Genomic DNA, 20,447 nt, shown 5'->3' on the forward strand with positions numbered 1-20,447 from the left:
TGCTCACAAGCACTTTCACTCATGTTAATTATTGTTATTACTATTTTTTTTCATTCCCATTTAAAAATGTTTTTCACTGTTAACATATTCACATATGCTGTTTCTTCATTCATTTGTCTTCCCTATAGTCGGCCCACTTGTGTCTTACAATTTCAATGCATTTAAACATTTTCATTTCAAAGTACCATTTCATCAGAAGAGATATTGTTGCTGGTGTTCCTTGCTCTGTTTTTCAAAAATGATAGCTAATATTTTCTCACATTGTTAAAAGCTCTAATTATCTTCAGATATTAATATTAATTTCACAGCAAACTTTAAGAAATATGTTTTATTATGGGGATAATTCAGAAATTAAATGCAGAAAGGTGCTTGTGGAAAATCAGGCACCATAGGTGGACAGACGAGAAGTGATGATTTTCCAAATTTTCAGACCGATGTAGAAAATGACAGTTTTATGTGTTTTTACTTGGTAACACAAAGCGCTGACTCAAGCTTCATATTTATAGCTTTACTCAGCTGTAAGATGGTCTTGTATACCTCTGTTGTCATAGAGGGATGTTTACACTTTGATTTGCACAGGGAATTCCCATATTAAATTTTTCTTGTAAAATCACTTCAAACTCACCAGTCTAATCAGCTTCAAGCAGCAAGCTGGGCAGCTGCAATAAATTTCACCCCAGCCTCCCTAATGATAGACCACAGATCCACCCCATTTGCTCATATTAAATACTGGGATAATGCACATATACTGCCCCCCAACACAGAAAGAAGTCCCATATCAAAATTTAAGAAATAAGATTTTTCCTCTCACACCTGTTTGGTATAATTTCATAAAACTGACACCGTTTTGTGATGGTAAAAAAAAAAAAAGCATGTGTTTCTTAGCCCTTTCATGCACGAATTATGAAAGCCTCAGTCAGGATTCTTTTCCCAGGTGTTTTTATTTATCTTTAGGCATAAAAAGAACAAATTATTATTATTATTATTATTTTTTTTACACCAATTATTTAAGGAGTTACTGAAATGTCACATGGAATTGACATTGTGCATCTGAGGAACAGAAACAGAAAACGTGTGTATTTAACAAATCAATGAATAAAATGATAAAAATCAAATAATATAAAATAAATTGTATTTGTAATGCTGTTTAACACATTTTCACATATTCTAATACTCACTCTTAACTTAGTTTTAGCTGGATATACCTGAGCAGTTTGGCATGTCCGTGTTTCTGTCAGCCTTCTTGTTTGTTTGTCAATTTAGGCGCAGTTCCAACGGCTGGCCAATGGGTGGCACAATATAGGGTGATGCTTTAACGTCCACTTTAGTGGCCTATGTACAACCCCCCAGTTATTATGATTAAAAATATATTTTTATTTCCGTGCACTCAAGTGGACATCGTGCATGAAAGGGTCTGTTTCCGGTAGACTTTCAGGCATCTTGCGGCTGCTCTTGAGCACAATGAAATGATAGTTTACTAAAGCATAGAACACTGACTGCAGGTAAATGAGGGCAGACGAGTTGAAAAATGGCGATTTCTTTCTTTTTTGCCCTCCTTTACCCTTATGGTTTTGCACGGACCTGCCCCCGCCTGACCCGATGACCTTGTGACCTTGTGTGGATCGCGATGACGTCATTCTAGGCGGCCGTCGCTCTAGAACGTTGCTGGGCAGCGCGGTGGAGCGGGAGGTTCGCTTGTTGCCATGGCTGCGGCTCTCACAGGTGCAGGGCTGAAGTTTTGATTGAATCCCTGTAAAACTGAAGTAAACTCCATGTGTTGTGGAAATTTACTGTGGTGTGTCTGAGTAGTCGACGCCCGGCGGCGATTCTGAATCTAAATACAGTTCTGAAGAAGGAAGGCCGTGGAACATGGATGGACTGGGACACCTGTTTTGGAAAGGCTGGAAGACCGGCGCCGGCAGCCATCATCACTCACCTACTTGCGGCTTCTTCGTGTTTTTGATACCAGACTCTAGTTGTTGTGTAATTGTAGGACTGGGAAACTTCTGCGGCCCCGGGAAAGCGGTTTAGTGGAGGAACCGGATTGTGTTTTCTGTGGATGTAAGTTTTGTGGCCGTTGGAGACTTGCTGCGAAAGGGACAGGCGCCCAAAGAAGAAGTCCACCGCACTTCCGGATCTAGGAGGTAGGTTGTGTTAATTAGTTGTTACCTGTAAAGTCAGGCAAATAAGAACAAAGCATGGTCTTTCTGCTGCTGGGTACCTGGAGTGGAGTTTCAGCATATTGAAACCTGTGACCTGTATTTTACTAATAGACAACACATTGAAATATTTAAAATAACTAATATTATTTATCAGGTTATAAAGTCCAAAATTACTTTATTGTTTCAAGGCATTATTCCAATGCAGCTTGAGATCAAACCTATATTACTCGACAAGACTGAATTTCTTTTAGCAGTTTTAGAACACAATAAATCAATAAAACAACAATATACCAACAATAAAAAAGAGTAAAACGTAAATGATTTAAAAAACCCCTGCAGTATCAGATAAAATGCTAAACCTCACCATTTTAAATCAACCTTGCAGTCATTAGCTGACAACAGACAGACACATAAATTGACCAGCAGGTAAACAGAACCTGAGGTGAACCCACATTTAAACATTTTACAGTTTCAAAATAAAAGCATTCTTCAGTTGGCATATTCTGCAGTAATCACAACACCTAATTTCTGCACCTCTCCAACTAACTTCAGTCCCACTGATTCCTGATAACGGACACACACGCCATTAGTTGACCCTCCTTCACCCGACTGAGGGCCACAATTAGCCAACAAAAGGTAATCTCAATCAATTTCAATTTCACCTTTTGTAGAGACGATTGAGAACACAAAGGGTTAATTATCCCTCTGCAGTATTGATTGGTGTTTCTGGCTGGCCTGTTAATTAGGGTGACTGATTTGGCACTTGGGTTGGAGTGAGAGATAAATGATAAGCATGAGTGGAGGGGGCTGTGGAGTAATTCCCCGAGACCACTCAACAATTTCAAGCCTCCTCTGTTGCTTTCTCCTCTCTTTTCTTCCTCTTATGAATCCGACTGTGCTTTTAGCTGGAAAATATAAGGGCGGTTGATTCAATCTTCTTTTTTCCCCTCTTTGTTATGTTTGACGAATCTGGCTTGATGGAGGCATTTTCTGTCTCTCAGAACCCAGAGACTTTGCATATCACATGCTATTTACCTATGACAGGAAGGTGTCCTGTATATAGTTTGTTTCTTATGTATTTTTCATGATGTGCTGCTTGCAGAAGATGGCATAAAAGGTTATTTCTGTTTTTGCTGTAAGAAGATACAGTACCTCTCCAAGCTGTCTTGTTATCATGTCCCGTTGATGGGCGCATGATATGGAATGAATAAAACCCAGCTGCAGAAACACTTGCACCCTTTCTGGGAGCTTTCTCCAAATGTGCTGGGCTGCCTGCCGCTACACTGCTTGGCTACACAGGTGACAGTATGGCTAAGCTGTGAAAGCGAGGCAGACAGAGTTGCAAGGCAAGGCCTAATTGAAATCCCCTCCTATGTGAGACAGAGGAGATGGAGCCGTAAAAGGGCCTGTAATTACTGAGGCCACTAATGAGAGATAATTAGGTCATATGGCAATGTCTCTACCGGGGCTGTGCTGCGAGAGATGTGGTTAGGAATAAAAAGGTGGGCAAACTATGAACTCCTGTTGCTCATCACCATTATGCACCGCCATTACAAATGAACTGTTCATTAGTAGTAATAAATTATCTTCTTGAAAAGGGCCCTTGTTTCATCACCAACAGAGTTAATACTACCTAGAGTCATGCCACACACCTGGCAATTGGTATAAGTGAATTAAACAGCTCTGTGGAGTCCAGAGCAACTGGGGCTCCTTAAAGGAGCCCACACGTAAGCAAACGTGAAGTTAATTTCTCAACATGATATTTTCATTTTTCATGAACTGTTTATATTTGTGCTTTTTGTTACAAGTTCACTGCTTCATTTTCTTTCCTTGACAAATTTGACGTTTATCAGTAGTTGCTCATTTGCACATTGTACATTTCATTTTAAAACTTTGAATTAGTAGTTTGGGGTTTAAAAAAAATTGACAAGTGTTTACCTTGTATCCAGGTAACCACGATGACCACTGTTCAGATCCTTTTACATAAGTGAAAGTAGCATTACCACAGTGTAGCTTTGTTTCTAGTTTTTACCAACAAAATGCACTTACATATTAAAAGTGCTCATTATGCAGGAGCCTGAATCAGTTGTGATTAGATATTATGTTGGGGTCATGAAATAGTGAAAAATGTTAATTTAAGTTACTTAGTCCAAGGTCTTGAATAAAAGATGAATCAGTTATCAAAATAGTTACAGATTGCTTTTCTGTTGATTGATTGACTTATTGTTGTAGCTTTAGTTTGGTGTGGTGGAGCTATTAATAACTACTTTATACACTGTTATGTAGTTTAATTTGTTAAATTTGTAACAGTTAATCATATTTTACAAAATATTTTTTGTATCTTAATCTGCAAAGTAAGTCCATTGTAAGTCTAATGGATGTTTGCCTCTGAAATGTTTTTGTGAAATAGAAATTTAACTTAGCATAACATGGAGGCACTTTGGTGCAGCAGTTGATCACATGGTCTTTGCTGCATTTCACCACTGCTGTGTTGTTGTATTACTAATCATCCCACCACCTAAGGTAGCCAGTTTTATCTTTAAGTATGCATGATTTAATTTTGTACTGTGATGCTTTTGTGCAGCCCATTTTTGACAAAAAACACAATTGCTATTAAATTAGTGTAGATAATTTCCACTGTCTCTGAAGATCCTGGTGAATTTGAGCCATCCTGCATGAATAGAATGACAAATTAATAGCTCTCACATACACTGGCCTCAATTGAAAACCGTTTAATGCACATTACTCATTTTATCTTGATTTTTTAAATTTTTATGTTCCTTATTGCTTTTTGAAACTCTCGTAAATGGCTCTATTTTGTAAAAAGCCCTTCAAAATAAATTTAGATTTGACTCAGATGTTGGTGCAGGCATGATGGTGGGGTTTCGGGGGAGGCTGAGACAGACTGCTTTGTGCTGAACGTGCTGGTGGGATGGCATGACTAATATAAGAGATGCCGCTATGATGTTCACAGTCAGAGAAGCGTGATTATGTAGAGCTGCTGAACATGAATGGATGATAACCACAGACCGTGCATGTGGAATCCAGTTGAAAAAGACTTTATCTACCCAGTCCCTTAACAACTGTATATATTGATGTTGCAATTCATGTTGCTCTGGCTGTTCAGGGAAACATTTGTACATTGTTTATTTTACCATGTCTTTTGCAGAGCTAAAGTGAAAGTCGATATGTCCTGGATTTGTTTTGTGTGTAGTGTTTAGTTTGTGGAAAACATTGATTTGTTCTTTGGTGTTTCTTTTTGGCTTAGCTCAGTGTTAAAGGATAAAGCTCCTCCATAATGTTTACCATGTGCTGTAGTTTACAGGGAAGTGAATGTATGATGGTGTGTATGGATGACTGATCTCACAGACACACATACATGCATGACTGCACATGTTCGTCAGATTCAGTGAAGGGACAGCGTTTAACAAACAAGCCAGCAGCCTCCATGGACCAGAATCAGTCATATATCTTTTTATATTCTATTGGAGAAAAAAATACCTAAAGTGGAGGAGTCATGGGTGTTGCTTTGGAAAGGCCTAATGGGTTTCTTCAGAGCTCTTCAGGATAATAACCTCTTCAGCTCGCCAACCATTTAAGTGATCTTCAGTTAATTGGGCAGGAACCTCAATCATGTCTGCGTTTTCCCCTGATCTGACCCTGCTCTCTTTTTATCCATTAGCAGTATTTCTATTCCACGCTGTCCAGAGAAAATAATCTTCAAGTCTGAGGTAGAATCTCTTTGCAAAATGTTTATTATTCACACTGGTATTGAAAAAAATGTAGGTTTGTCTCTTTTTTATTTTTTTTTTTACAGAACTGGGCTTTTTTTTTTTTTTTTTTTTTTTTTTTTGTTCAAGCCAAATAACACATGCAGTCAAACAATCGCAAACATTTTAACCAAACCTGCTGGTTAATCATGCTATCAAACCTATGGTTCCCACCCCAGGGTCTGACTTTCCTCCAAGGTGTCACAAAATGGTTCACATGATGGAAAAGAAGAAAAAATGCTTTGTTCAGGACTACAGCTAACAATGATGATTAATTGATCTAAAAATGGCAGAAAAAAGACCCAAGGTAACCAACAGTCCCAAACCCAAACATACTCAGTTTCGATTGCTGTTACTTTTGGTTTTAATTAATCAATTAATTTGTACATTTTTGAAGATAGAGCCAATAATAAGATTATGATTGTTGTTATTTTTATATATATATATATATATAAAATAAATAAATAAAATATTATAATGACTGTCAGCTGACAACGCACAACTATTTATTTTTGTGACTTTTTTATCATTTTGTTTTTTTACCTCTTCTGAAAGGTGGTTATAAGATGGTTATAAGTCTAAAAAAAACAAAAACCCCACTATGTTAGAACCGTTCGCAGCTCAGGGACATATGCAACATTTGACGAGGGGTCACAAGTAGACAGAGTTTTAATTTGAAAGGGTGGCAAACCACAAAGATTTGTAACCAGGTGGTGAAATTGAAAGTGAGTGCACACTCTGTAAAGGTTAGAAAGAAGAAAGAGGTATGCTGGTTAAAGTTCAGGCAGGAAATTGGTGTGCAAAATCTAATGTCTGTTTACAAAGAATAATATTTTCTCATTTAAATGAGTTTGCAGTTTTCTGTACAACCTGTGTGATCGGCTGGCTGCTCTTTTTCTTGCCACATTGGACTATTAGTGAGTCTCCAAATATTAGAAATGATGTTTATTGTGGTCTTGCAAATAGTAGGTTGATAGAAATACCAATCATTACTTAGTTCCAGCTAAAGCTGAAGTATTTGTTGCTTTTCTTTTATAATAAATATCTGTTATAATAAACAGAAAATATTTGAGTTTTACACCATTGATTGGACAAAACAAGCAATTTGAGGACATGTCTGTTGCCCTTGATCTAATTTCCCAAGCTTTCGATTTTTCAACATAACTGTCTTTTTCAGTGGATGGAGTTTGCTCAGTTGTTGTGGACATGACCCAGTGACATAAGTATGGAACTTGTCACATGATAACTGGTGGTCATATGGTAGTCTCTGTTCATAGAAACTGCCTCCGGGTTGAAGCCTTGATAACCGGACTCTAAACTTTCCTTTTAACCAGACATTTATCCAAAGCTTTGTCAGTCCTCTGTTGCTCCAGTTGCACTCACATTTGTGATGGAGAGTGGGAAAACAGTCAAGGACAGTGTTGTCATTCTCTCACGGTCCTTAACACTCGTTTGATGTGGCTCAGATGTATGAGTCTGGCTTAGACTAAGTGGGTGGGGCTCTCTCAGTTGTTCCCTCGTCAGCCTTGGCACAAAAAACCTTCCTGTGGGCCCCGTCTCGCCTGTGACAAATAGACGCTGGCATCTGTGGGCTGGCGGCCTCTGCGACATGGCGACTGGGGACAGTGGTTGGCGGTACGGGATGAATATTCATCACAGGGTGCTATTTCACCCCATCAGCTTCATGCCGGCTGTTCCCTGTCCTCTGATAGACACAGAGAAGGAGAACAGGGCCGAGAAAATGGGGATGAGCATGAAGTCCGGGGAGGAAGTGAAGCAGAGGGCTCAGGTTTGAAAGATGCTTTGACTAGATAAGAAAGAAAACTTGGGAGGGTGCAAAAGAGAGAGAGAGACTGAGGCAGGGGGAAGGATTGCTTTGGAAAGATAAGCAGACAGCGACAGTGCAAAGGAAAAGGTGTAGGAGGACAGAGAGAGAAAAATGGCAAACGGTGTGAAAAGGTGGGGGCTTGGAGAGAGAATGCAGAGAGGAAGACTGAGTGGAGCTGAAAGGGATTGCTTCGGAAAGATGAGTAAATTAAACCAGAGTGAAAAAGTGGTGAAGGGAGCAGGAAAATGGAGAGGAGAGAGGATGACTTCAGAGGGATGAGTAGACCGTGTGAGCAGAGAGAAAGGTGTGGAAGTTTGGCGTCGGTGTAAAGAATGATTTATCCCCGGATGAAGACAGAAGCCAACCCCCCCCTCCTCCTCCTGCTCCTCCCAGCTCGTCCTGTGTGCTGGCGGGTTGCTTACCTGTGGACAGGCTGCCGCTGCTCTCTGGTTGAGGGATAAGTAAACAAGGCTGTTGCTTGCAGATGGGACTGTCTGAGATGGATGGCCTTGTCTCAGATACTCGCATGCATGCACGTACACGTACACATACACACACACACTCACACTGAAATCCACACACGTTGACACTGTGCCAAAGTATGGCAGCATGGAGAGGGAAAACTAATTCTCTCACATGGACAAACTCATTTGAAAATCACTTTAGGCAAAACATTGCTGTTGTGTGTGGTTTTTTTGTTTTTTTTGTTTTGTGTTGTTGTTTTTTTTTTCGCGTAGGGCGAGGCTGCAGAGGAGGAGATGGTGCAAAATTCGATTAAGCATTTGCAGGGGTGAAGCTGGAACAAAAGCTGGGAGCAAACCTGAGTGGCTTGCCTGCTGTGATTGACTGTCAGTGAATGAAGGAGAAAAGGAACAAATTAGATGGTAAACTCTGCTCACGACAGTGTGTTTCTGCCTGTGCGTGGCTGAGCACTCAAGGTTTTCTTTCGTTATACTGCGACCCATTACCTCCAAACTTTCTCTTTAGTCTGTCTGTCTGTCGGTATTGTGTCGCTGTCTTGTTTGCATGAGAAACCTGTAATCTTCCAGAAATGTGGGGAGCAATAATAATGAGCAGTTTTACCAAACACCGTCTCCGGGATAGACGTCTCTAAATCACAGGAAGAAGTGCGGAGAAACAATAGAAAAAGTAGTCACCAACCTTATATTTTTCATTTGTCAGCGAGGCACAAGCGTGACAGCGTCGCACTCCACATGAAAAGGAAAAATATGAATGCAGAGAACTGCAAGCCTTGTCACTCCGCCACCTCACTCGTTGGGCAGCCCTGTTCGACGGGGAAAAACAGGAGAGGGGGGAATTCATTATCTTTAATGTATTCTAATGCACCCAAGTGCCAGGTTTCATCACAGCTGAAGAGTATAATACTCAGGTTTTGTTAGCATTAGTATGATGGAAGTTTATATAAAGTGTGAGCTGATCTACTATAACTGTACATCTGCTAAAAATATTTCTCTAATATATGCAGTAGCTCCATTGCTATGTGACATGTGTTTGCACAGCTGACAGTTCAGGGATGAATGTGAGTTGATTGACGTTTTTTTTTTTAACTTCAGCCAGCACACTACAGAAGTGGAAGCTTAATGGTCCAGTAGCTTCAAACTGCACATGTGCTACTTCAACCAGCAACTATAGGAACTGTGTGAGACTGACTACACTGCATCACTTTGCAGCTCAAGTGTTCATGGCATGTGGACGGTATATTTCAATATGGCATGTGTGATGAAGGAAAGAAGGTAAACGAGGTAACAGCTGACGTTTTGAACCAACTTCTGTCACAGCTGTGTTCAGTTTACAGCAATTTGGATCTTGTTTTTGTAGTTTTCTGATTTGTTTTCACAACCTTTTCCTCACTAAGTTAAATGCTGAGATCTGGGAACATGGCATCAGTTAAAAAGCATTCAGATGGGGAAAGAAACACAAGCAGTCAGACAGTTGTGTAGATTGTAAACAAGTTTCCAGCTTGGCCAACTTATTTGGAGGAGAAAAAAAGGGCGAACTGTAAAATGATTGTAAAACTGACTGATGTAAACATCCATCACGGCTTACAGCCCAAAGTCCTGGCACAGTTTTGCAGTGCATTGATGGATTGTTACCTACATTTCAGGTGTGCTCACTTTCAGTTGTGCCTTTTTTAAATAAAGTGGTTTAGATAATTTGGCTAAACTGCTTGTTTACAGCCTGATCATCTTTGCTCTTGTGTTTGTCAGAAGTTCCTGACTTTCTGGATCTGAACAGTTACTTTTTTATGATGATGTGCCTAATCAGTCTGTTTTTAGTTAGGGCTCCAATGATTCTTTTCTTCATCAATTAATCTGCTGATTGCCTTCTCAACTAATCCACTAATCTTTTTGGCTATAAAATATCAGAGTAGTGAAGATTTCCCAGAGGCAAAGGTGAAATCTTCAAAGTTTCTATTCAAAACGTTTTTTATTTGATTAACAGCACAAAAGTTTACTATCATGTGAATTGTCAAATTCTCACATTGGAGACCCTGGACCCAGATAATGTTAGAGGTTAATGTTCTGCCCATTAACTCGTATTTTTGCAGGTGAAAAACAACATATAAGTTCAAGTGAAGGGAAGATTTACCTCACCTAATAATTCAGTCGAAACTCACCAGCGTAACAGACCTTTCTCATGCAGACCCTTTGACTTGTGAATGCAGGAAAAGCACAGGAGTAACTTACAGCAATAATTAGTGATCTGTTTAAATGAGCCAGTGAGTCGTGCTGGTAAGCCCTTAATGCGCGGACATACTCTCCGTTTCCACAGACAACTGCTGACTTTTCTCCAGTTGTGTGGACATGCATGCAGTTTCATTCATACTAAAATTGAGGGGCAGCGTAATTCTTGCATTCCACACGTGTATTCCCCAATCCACACTGCATTTACGTTGGCAGTAATGTACATCAATGTTGTTTGGCTACAAGAATAAAGATTTAGAGGAGAACAAGAGGAAGGCAGAAAAGAGAAAATATAATGTGCAATGTAAAGAGTAATAGGGCGAGCAGTTCAACACCATTTGTTTGTATCGTTTCAAAGAGGAATCTTATAAATGTGGGTAACGCTGGATCACTTCGCACACCCTCTCTGCAAAACTTAGAATCCATTTTGCTATCTGGAGCATGTGCAGTTGGCGCGCTTGCTATGTGGACAGTCTGGGCACACACAAATTTTGGGCTGCACCAGGTTGTCTGCCCTGATGGACACGTGGAGGTGAAAGGTGGGAATTGGCCTTCATGCACTATACCCAGACCCTGGGAATGGGACGGTAATGTTATTAGTTACACCTGTTTTTGACAAAATGTCCTTACATGTTGTAGACCTCTGAAGGTCAGTGGATGAGAGGGTCACACACACAGAGACAACAAACCTCTGCCATTCTTTTTAGACTTTAAGACAGGCTGCAGACTTTTTTCTTTTTTCTATTTGGCAAAGGTTGGGAGTTTTAGATTAGGATACCACAGAAACAGCCAGCAGGGATACATGTGGCTGCCAAAAACTTGACAAAATGTTTATTTAATGGAAACAGTGGTACATTACATAATCTGTCAAAGCTTTGGCACTGCAGTAATTAGTCGCTGCCTTAGAGGGACTCAGCACGTCAATGATTCTCCTTGTAGTGATCATCAGATTGCAATAAAAACAAAGGTTTTAAAATATCTTTATGTGGTGAAACATGCCACCGCTCTTTTATATACTGTATTTCATCCCCGTTAAATGCACCAAACAGGAGCAAACGTGTCTCATAGGAGCAAAGTGTGAGAACTAGGAGAATATATATTCAGTGTTGGTAACTGCTGCACAACATTTTCACAGTGAACGCACCCCCAGTTTTCAGTCTGAATCCCTCTGCCTTTGACAAGATAAGATGGTCCCACCCTTTCCCCATCCCAAAGCCTTAATTTGAAATAGGAGTTATGTCAGGAGAGATTTGCATTATTTGCACAGGTTTGCTGTGATAGAAATCCCGTCTTCTAATCCAGATTGAGTCAATTTAGCACCAAATGGGTTGCATTTTATCACAGGTTTTCCAGCGTGTTACCCAGGTATCTTTTCTGTATTATATTACATCACTGGTAGTGCAGGTCCCAGTGAGGTGAATGCTATGAGGAAAGACCCCAGTAACAACTGTCAGTTTCACATTATCCCAAAAGAGTCTGACTCACTGAGCTTGATAATGAATTCCTATCCAAGTTCACGCTCTGTAAAGTCGGCCACGATCAGCAATAAATCGAGATAGAAACACCCCTCTCTCTCTCTCCTACTACGCCTACATCACAAGGAGGAGAAGCGGAATATCTTTGAACAGGGGTGTTTATGTATTATACATTGCTGATCACTGCAGATTTCATCATCATGACTGGTGATTTCATTTTTCATTGATTTCTTCTCGCCTTTTTCATCTAACTTTAAGAGAGAAACAGACTCAATATTCGCACTGCAACTAAATGTGTGCTAATTTACATCTTTTCCCTCTTTTGTGACTCAAATCAGCGTTTTCTTACCAGTATGAGTGGAGTGAGGCATCTTATTTAAAGGAATAGTTCAGCGTTTTGGGAAATGCATGTGACGTTAAGATCAATATCTGTCGTGTTTGTACTGGATTTGCGACATGGTTAGCTTAGTTTAGCACAGAGACTGGGTGTTTAACGTAAATAAACATAAACAAAATTTAAAAATGACAATTTCATTTTAGTTCAGTGTCATGAGTAATCCATGTGCTCAGTGTGCCTCTGCAGCACCTCTGGCTATAGTGTGGGTTCAGCCTGGTTCCAGACCTCTGAGTCGCTGCCCACATCTCCAATTTGTTCAGGGATTCAAATAGGTCTGATGCTGTGCATTGACAGCTGTTTCCCCAGGTTGGAGAACCATATGCAGGCATAAGAATACAGATGTCATCTTCGTACATAGCTTCCTCCATGAAAGTAGCAACAGGAAAACGGCCTTCGGAAGAGGTGGATGAGATTAATGCAGCTGTACAGACGGTTATAAGTCAACCTACAGAAATATTACATTTCTCTTACATTGGTGTATTTTTGTGAATGTTTTGGAAAACATCAGGTGAACTGTTCCTAGCAAACGCAAAGTCACCTTCCACATTGAGTGAAAGTTATCTTGACTAGACAGATGTTCTGCTCAGGCAAAACAAAATAACCCACCTCCGAGCAAGAAATTAGCAAACATGAAAACAATGTCAAGTTAATTAAATGAAGTGAAAGAAGAGGACAATTTAGCCTCATTATCAGGTTTGTGCTGATTGGCATATGGTTTTGGTCTCCATACAGGCATAACTGTGCCAAACCCGGCAGCTTCACTTTGACAACAACACTTTGGGAAGTTGCACATGGTCAAATATGCTGCATTCACGTGGACCTGATCCCATTTCCTGAGTTGGGAAGTCTCATTCTTTAAATTCTGGTGTGCTCATATGCTTTTGAATTGGAATGTGGAAACAACATGGACACCACGAAGAAGATGTGCTGAATTTTATTGCTCAGAGCTTTAACAGGTTGATATCTATGATTATTTTAGCAGATATGATTAATTTATGATATGATAGATATGATTTCAGTTGGACAGATTGTTTTTTCTCTGAAAACAAAAAAAAAAAAGAGAATGTGACATTGGGCTTGTACAAAACCAATATATTGCCTTACATCTGGAGAGTATGATTTGTAGGCTGGTGAATCTCTCACCACAGTGTTTATAGTGTACACGTTTTATCTTTATCCAAAAAAAAAAAAAAAATGCTTTTTTTTTCCAGCTCCTGTGACTTGGATATTGCACTTGGCCATGTCGTGATTTTGACTATATTTCGGTCAATTGTGCAGCCTCAGTTTCCAGTATTGATGTTACTTGTTTTCAGGGTTATTGGTGATACATAACCACACATACACTGACTTCGTATATGAACACTCAGATTTGGGTAATCATTGTTGCCATGACAATTTAAAAATAGGATAATCACCTGACAACCTTCCCATAATAGCGACACTGATGGCAGCTTGAATTAGTCATCTTTAATATGAAGGATGAGACTCGGCGGACACAAAACCAACAGCCTGTCATGTGGGAAATGCCTCAGATCAGTTGAAAGTGAACATGTGCTGTACCTGAAGTATGTTTGAACAATTCTGAGTGAAATGGACAGGTGTGTAGTAGAGCAGGTAGTTATACAAACATATGTCATTTTGTTTCTGTGCAGGCTTGTATTTTTTTTCCCACTGTCAGTGAAGATGTTAGCAGATGTGGGTTACGTCCCAGTAGAGAGATGAATAGGAATCTGAAAAAACTCAGGTCCTGCAGCAGCAGTGATTCAGAATCAGTGATTCAGAGTGTGAAGGTCCCGTGGAGTGAGCATACCCACCGAGATCAAACCTCTCAGTCATTTAGCTCAAACAGACGGCCGTGAGGTTGGAAGATGAGGCTTCTATCGATGTTTTCTGCTCCTCTCAGACAGCTCGTTGTCACAGGAGGGCCTCGCAGCAGACGCTCAGACTTCGTCTGTTGTTGCCTTTTAATTTCAGGAGCAAGGTGAAGCCCAGTGGGTGCTGTGAAAATTGCGAGCTGTGAGGTGACAGTTTGCCTAAATCTGTTTGCTGTGTGACGGTGGGGAGAAGGTGCTGGATTTTCATCACTGGCAGGCTGTCGCCGAAGAAGGTGGATGATTGTGTGTGTCTTGTCTTGGGCTTTGTTTTCAAGGCAGCTAAATCTGTAAACACATTTTGAAGGTGATGTATTCAAACCCGCAGAGGATGCTTTTTTTTTTAAAGCCACATGCAGGCCTGTAAGTCCTACATGTATAACCACATTATTTCCAGTTTGAATCCAGCTGGAACACAACAGACAGGAACATAAGATGTGATCTTCCTCTTCATTCCCTTGGTAGCTGACAAAAATCCATGTGGTCAGAAATCATTCAGTAAAGTAACATGAATGCCATTGTAGATGCAAAATGAAGTTGGTCCCACCTGTAATCCATCTGAAGGAAACACACAGATTCACATTTTTATTTTACTTTTCGTGAGATGCTTACTATGGTGCAGGTAACACATCCATTAAAAAACATGTTTGTCTGAAAAGAAATGGTCCATTTTAACAAATACCATACTTTCTCTTTTTATGTTTACTGGCAGCGTCTAGCAACTAAAGTGGGCATGGCCACCTCTGTTCTCCAGACACTTTTATTTTTTAGAAGCACAAAGATGGAGAGTGTTGTGTCTGTGTCTGGCATTGCTACTGTTATTAATGTTTGAGAGCCCATTCACAATTGTTGTTCAAATGAAACTCTGTGGTGGATGTGGACTTTTCTCTCGCAGGAAGTAAAGAATCAGAGCTGAAAGTTGAAATCAAAGGATATATGGCAGCTTCTGCTTCAAGAATGACTAAACTGGTTAATGAATTATGAATGAAAAATATTTTGTCAATTTACTAAACAGTTACATCCATAACAACCCAGTGTTTTTCATTTTTGCATGATAAATGACTCTATATGATTAATAGATTATCAAACCTGTTGCTCATTAATTGTCTGTCCCAAAATTTATTGACAATCAATAGTCAGTTATTTGCTGCAATGCCCTTAAGACTGAAAACACCAGAGACCAAACTGTACCAGACCCAGAACACCATTACACCTCAGGCTTCTCCTGTAACCTACAGCTTACCACAGTGAATCCATCTGAAATGAAATGCCCTCCTGTCTGAAAACATGAAACATGGGCACGTATTAGTTCTCGTGCAGAAAGGCTTTTGATCCTGATCCATCCTTTTACTGTGGCTTCAAGGCAGCAGAGGAAGTGGCTGGTATTTTACTGTGTTGGTGTGTTGGTGTGCATCTCTGGTGTGTTATGTTCTTTGCTCACTCTGTTGTACAAACTGGGGTGTTTAGGTGATAAAGGAATTTCTCTTTGGGAACAATAAGGTGTTATCATCGGTCCTGCTTGTTATTTTCGTACTGCGCATATATTTTCTTACTCATATGCATTTTCATTCCGCGCATATGTCATCTCATGCTGTGTCTTTTTACGCTCTCTGCATGCGTGCTCTAATATCATATGAGTCATTCTTATCTTTTCATAAATGATGGCAGTTATAGTCATTTAGAGTTTTACTTGCTGGGTCTATTGCAAGAAAGCTGACTTAATCTAATCTGCTACTTCTGCTCCCAAAACTACTGTTTCTACAATTGCTGATGCTAATACAACTAATACTATGTAGTAGTAGTAGTAGTAGTAGTAGTAGTAGTAGTAGTAGTAGTAGTAGTAGTAGTAGTAGTAGTAGTAGTAGTAGTGAGTGCTTCTATTGCTACTATTACTTCTGCTTTACCAGCTGTCACTGTTGCCATTGTTCCTAGTGTTTCTGTCTGGCCCAACCCCGCAGCCTTGTCAGAGGTTTTCAAGTACCCCTTCACTGACACCAGCTGTCATGCTCCAAAGACAAAGTTATCACTGTTTTGTAGTGAATATTAATGAAACATGTGAAATTTCATCAGTGGAGCTCATAATTCAGCAGTGGCAGTGCACTGCTGAATACATAAAGGGGAAGCACTGATACACACATACAAACCTGTTACATTCCCTAGCCCCTCACCCTAACTGTAACCATCACAACTAAATGCCTAACCTTAACCCTTACTTCACCTAACTGTAGCCTGAACCTTAAAACCAAGTCTTGGGCCATAAAATCCAGTCTCTACATGTGGGGACTTAAATTTTTGTCCCCTTAGTGATATGAAACTCAATCTGATGATTTTACATCGTGGACGATTTTACTTTGGCATATGATCTACTTTTCAGATGACTCGTACAGATCGCATCATTAAAAGGTGCTATATTTAGGAATGCCTGCAGGGAGGGAAACATGAAGCAGGACAAGCCATGGCAGCGACTTAACTCTCTAATTAAAATACTTATATATGGCACCTCATAAATAAATAACAGCGCTCTCCAAACGAATACTCCATATGAACTAAGCAAACGTGTGATTGGCTGTGACAGTTTGTAAACAGAAGACAGCACTGTGGGCAAAGAGTAGTGGTGAGTGGACAAACATTTGAAAGAAGGAAAGATATGACTCACAACTTTCAGAATAAAATCAGAGCGGTAACAAAATGGAGATTGTTAATAAGATAGTGGACTGTGATTGTGGCCTTCTGAGAACATTTGTGTTTTCCATTGGATTGCATCATAATTTCAGTTGTTTTGCATTGGGAGCTGACAGTGACAAATGAAAATATCATGTAATTAAATTATCTAAAACTATTAAATATGCTCTGTGCAGTAACAAAATATACGGTCTGTTTTGCAAGAGCACTGCTGTGTAGTTTTAGGGCCCCTGGAAGGACGCAGCGCTCATATTATAAGATCAAAGGATTGCTATAATTAAGCTTTATTAATCCAAAGTTTTGGAATCGCTTACAGATTGCAGACCTCTTGAAATCACTGACACCTGTCCATTGGCAATATAACGACTTGGCGATGAGCCTCAGCAGTCGAAAGTGTGTAAAATCCTTTGAAACAGATTCCTGCTGCCACAGGGTTTACAGATAAAAATGCTCTCACAAACCCAAGCTGAATACATATTTCCTTCTTTTCTTTTTTAAGACACTCTTAAAGCTAAATGGTTCTTGATAATGTGCCACTGAACTCCTATCAAATCATGAGCTTTTAGAGCTAGACGTTGTTAGCAGCAGCCCATTAGAGCATTCACTTTGATTCTGACAACATGCCATTTGACTCCAGTCAAGTAATGGTGTTTTAGACCATTCTGTATGCATACCATCGTACCCTGTAATGCACGACACTGTTTCCCTTAACTGCTCAAATTGACTTAATCCCCCAACCCAGTTTCATTTGCACCAATTTCAACACATTTTATATATGTTTTTTAATCTTTTATTTTCACCTTTTTAATGTCTCTTTTTTATCTTTAGAGCTCATTTATTTTTAAAGTTTATTTTAAATCATTTAAATGATAAAATGTGGCTAAGGTATAAATTGCATTATTAAAAATACTCTTAGCGACACAGTCTGGTAGCTTATTTTTAATTACTTTCAGGAACCTAGGGAGAGGATGTAGAGGAGGTGCTGGTTATGTTGTGAATCAGCCTGTTTTATACTTTACTTTTCTCTTGTTGGAAACACAACCTGAGCTGCAAACTTAAACTGTGGTGAAATCTGTAGAAATGATGTCCGATTAAACATAAGTTTACACTGACGTACTTAAATATTTCTCTTCAAAAATCAGAAAAATAAAAAAACTGCTCAGGGAGGAATAACAGTTACAGAATCAGCCTTGGTAACTGGATCTGATGAACCAAACTCTGAATGCCAGAAACATTGAAAGATAACCAACCTGATGAAGGTCTCAGAGACACTGTTCCAAATACAGATGTGGTTGTTTGTTCAGCAGACAGTCTGCAGCAGCTTTTTCTCTCTCTGCGGTCTACACAACTGTCGCTGTGTCCTCAGGTGGAATAAAACTGTAGTGTTATATATTCTACAGTCCTCCTGACTGTTCATAGGTCTGCTCATCTCATATAGATGGATTAGGAGATAAGAGGCCCTTTGACACAGACATGTAAAAGTCCCCCGCCCTTTGGGTTTTTTGTGTCTCTTTTTGTCTCTTTCAAGTTGTTTTGTGTCCCCCTGTGGTCATCTTGTATACCTCTGTGCTCTCTGTGTCTCTTTGTAGTTATTTTCTGTCTCCCTGTATTTTTGTGTGATTTTGGTCATTTAGTGTCTCTTTGTGGTCATTTTGTGTCTCTTGGTGTTCATTTTGTTGACTTTCTGATGATAAATTTTAACAGTCACTTTCAAACAAGGCTCTGACCTCTTGAGTGCCTGAGTCTGTGCCTCACAGATCTGTTCAATAATCCATCCATGATGAGACGGCCTGACAGAGGCATGTCACTGCTCGCTCTCTGTGATGTTTATGCATTTGAAAATATGTCTATAAAGAATTAACAAACTGAAATGGCCTGCATGTTCAGTGCTTTGGCCTTTGAGGATTCAAATACTTCTTCCATGTACATCATTTAAATGCAGCTCAGACAGCTGTGTTAACACTTCAGCCATTAGCTCCCAGCCTCCTCAATTATGCACAGTTATCATTATTAAAAGATTTTTTCAAACATCTTTTGTGGCCTCTAATGGAAGAAAGTATGCCTAATGCATTGCAGCACACCTTTCAATCTGCTGATAGGAAAGCACCAAATTTTCTTTTAAACCTAGATAGCCCTGTTCTATAGTTGGCCTGATGGGGGAACACAAATACATTTTTTTTTTTTTTTTAAATTTTCATGCATAATTTCAAGAGGCAAGTCCAATATGGCACTGTGTTGGTAGAGTTTGTGCATTTGTTCTCTAGGAGCTCTTTGAGCTCAGAAAAAGTGTCATGGGTAGACTGTGGCCTAAAATATCATGGTTACCTTACTGTGCATCTATGCAATACACAGTTCTTTTTATCGTGCCAGTAGATGGGCTTACATGATGACAAATCAGCTGACTGACTGGACACTTGTTGTATAGATCATGGTTCTCAGAGAATAAATCCTAATGACTGTCTTACCCCCCTAACCGCTGGTCTCGTCCCACCAGACAAGGTAGCTCAAAAAATAAATTTTCTCTTAGTTTCTCTGAAATTTACTGTGTATTCATGGTTCTCAGAGGATGAAATTGATGATAAATCAACCCAGATATATGTACAAGGTTGCTGGTTCCCCAACTGCAAAAATCACAAAAAGGACAGCACTCATTAAATTATTCATGGATGGATATATGTGAGGTTTTAATCCTGTTGCAGCCTCCTTACTTTTCCTCAAGTAACAAGTCAGGATTTCCAGGTTTACAATAGAATTACCAAAGTTTTCCTTTTCTTTACTTCTGTGCCACTGTTGAACTAATATGTCCAAAGTCTTCCCAAAGATTCAAAAGGTTCCTCCTGAGAATTAATCAAAAGTGTGAAGGAAGTTCACTGAGCACACAGTAAAAATTTAGACTTGCACAATGGCTTCATCTGCATGTTTCATTAAAGCAGCTCTTGTCAAGAGGAGAGAAACTAATTTCATGTTCTGTTGTTAACACATTCCTCTTCCTCCCTGTAAGTGAGGAGGAGAATGTCCCTGTAGAGATCAGCACCAACAATGTTACTTGAATGTTTTTCTCTTTGCTATTTTTGTGGGATTTTTGGCCTTTAATGGCTTCAGCATGCCTCTTGCTCCATATGTGGTAACTGAGAGCTAGTTATCCTTGAATCTTAGGTGTTAAATCTCTTTTGTCCAGTGCCTCATGTTGTTGTGTTTTCCGGGGAAGGATTTTATTGAAGGAGAGCAGGATGATGGATAAGGTCCATTCCCAGGATCCCCTGCCCAGGGAACGTATCATCAGTGTCAGACTTTGATTGCAACTCAAGGTGATGGGTGTCAAGGGCTAAAGCAGCACTGAGAGGAAGGAGGTGAGAGACCACAGCAATAATGGTGTCCTCATCATGGCTGAGTCTGCCTGTGGCTCATCATGGCCTCTCTCTGCGACTGGGCATCGCTTAGCTGTGGACTGTGTTAAAGAGAAGGTGTCATTTTTAATACTCCTTTGTGTCTGCTGCAATTAAACCATGAATTTGACACTTTGATCCACAGTGACCCACATCCTGTGAGTTTAATGT

At 39.8% G+C, this 20,447-nt stretch overlaps 1 protein-coding gene across 2 annotated transcripts in view; it reads left to right on the forward strand.

Annotated features, from left to right (window-relative positions):
• Positions 1–1,411: 1,411 nt before the first annotated feature.
• gfra4a (GDNF family receptor alpha 4a) overlaps positions 1,412–20,447 on the forward strand; it is a 266,508-nt gene continuing 247,472 nt past the window's right edge. For both annotated transcript variants that reach the window (XM_071498094.1, XM_071498096.1), the window contains exon 1: positions 1,412–2,144. The gene's annotated coding sequence lies outside the window, so the exon portion shown is untranslated. The remainder of the gene's footprint in view (positions 2,145–20,447) is intronic.

Source organism: Trachinotus anak, unplaced genomic scaffold, assembly GCF_046630095.1.
Source record: "Trachinotus anak isolate AG129_WGS33_773 ecotype Australia unplaced genomic scaffold, CSIRO_AGI_Tana_v1 ptg000015l, whole genome shotgun sequence".
Taxonomy (NCBI): Eukaryota; Metazoa; Chordata; class Actinopteri; order Carangiformes; family Carangidae; genus Trachinotus; species Trachinotus anak.